Raw genomic sequence first — 1,649 nt, forward strand, 5'->3', positions numbered from 1 at the left:
GGGGTGGGGGGCGGGCTCATTTATAGGTCCAATGGATAGCTCTTCATCAGAGCTAAAAAAAATCTGAAGATATTTAACATTTTTTAAGTTATAAGCATTTTTACATGTCCAGACACCCTCTTTTCAGATGGAGCCCCCTCCTCAAATATGGGGTCTATCGTAAAACCGTTGGCTGGCGCAGTGTAGGTCAGACATCACTTCTACATTCCTGCCAAATTTCACGTTGATCGGTGGAGCTGTTTGCGTGCTACGGTTGACCAAAAATCTTGAAAAAAAAAAAACCCCATATCAAATAGAATAAAATAAATAAACAATACAAAAACAAATTGACCCCTGCTGCATGTGCGGGGGTCATAATAAGGAGGAATTCAGACTGAAGCATTGCAGTTCCACTTTATACAGACGACTGAATGATTTAAATGTAAAAAGGAAGGATTTAAAATCATATGTCTCCTTAAAAAATGTCAGTTTGCAAAATGAGCYACAGTTTAAATTGTTCTGCGGATTTTACATTTGCCTGACCAGAATTGGAAATAACATTTATGGGCTCATCTTTTTATTCAGGATCAAAGAAATTTAGAAAGGAAATTTGAAAAAGAAGTAGGCAAGGGTAACCCCCTTCTTGGTTTTCATCTCCAGGTGTCATTCTGAGCAGAATAAAGGCACAGAAATTACAGTCGGAGGGATGTGTTTGGCTTTTGAGGCTGCCTGTGTACAATGCCTTTTATTAAATCACAATCTTTTTCTCTCCTTCTGATTTGCCCTTTTATTCATCCTGGGATGACATTTACCTGAGATAGACATTGTGTCCCTAAGATCCCTGTGATCATTAATTCACCTTATTGTCGCGCTTCAGCTTTGATCCCTGAAAACTGTCCTTATCTGACATTTCTGAAATGCTGCCTGAACCACCAGCTGTTTAGTTCACCCTCATTGTATTTGCATATATAAAGGTTGACACAGTTTGCCTCTGGTYGTCTCATCACTTCTGAAGGCGAAGCAGCAGGAATAATGTTTTGGCCTGTCTTTACATGTGAATGTGTGTTTTTATGTAGCAAAAAAATTTCATGACTCMCTGAATAGATTTTAGTGAAACTTTCAGAAAGTAATCACTGGATGTACGATTACAACTCTTAACTAATTCAAGATGGCCGCCACAGCGAATCTGCATTTATAAAACACAAAAAATTTAAAAATCGGTCAGTTTTACAGATATTGAGCTCATTTCTAGAGTGTTTATAGCTTTTACATCCTYAGCACATACCCTAAGTGCTAACAGAATGAGCAAAATCTTTGTTTAATTACAGTTTGCAGTGGTGGGCAGCGCTAATCCAAAAATTAGCTCCGCAATTTCTAAAGCGCTTATGAAAATATTTAGGTCCGCAACTTCAAAAATGCTTATGCCATAGAAAAATAGCGGAAGCTAATTTTAAAGAACAAGTTCAATTTGACACTTACTAGCTGGCAACAATTCATGTATAATAAATGCACAACACTGCCAACTAGCGGTGTATGAACTCTTTTACAACTTAATTCTACAACTGCCGATTCCTGGGGGTGTGATTTCCTGAAACTATTAGCTCCTGGTGTAAAAATTAGAAAGTTGTTGAGGATTGCTAGTTCGGCTGATTCTTTAAAAAGTTGTTGAG

At 37.8% G+C, this 1,649-nt stretch overlaps 1 protein-coding gene across 1 annotated transcript in view; it reads left to right on the top strand.

The window, feature by feature from the left end:
• The window catches only part of fig4a (FIG4 phosphoinositide 5-phosphatase a), a 67,960-nt gene that overhangs the window by 16,543 nt on the left and 49,768 nt on the right, over positions 1 to 1,649 (top strand). The gene's annotated exons all lie outside the window — the stretch shown is intronic.

The sequence above is a fragment of the Austrofundulus limnaeus genome, unplaced genomic scaffold (assembly GCF_001266775.1).
Source record: "Austrofundulus limnaeus strain Quisiro unplaced genomic scaffold, Austrofundulus_limnaeus-1.0 Scaffold82, whole genome shotgun sequence".
Lineage (NCBI taxonomy): Eukaryota > Metazoa > Chordata > Actinopteri > Cyprinodontiformes > Rivulidae > Austrofundulus > Austrofundulus limnaeus.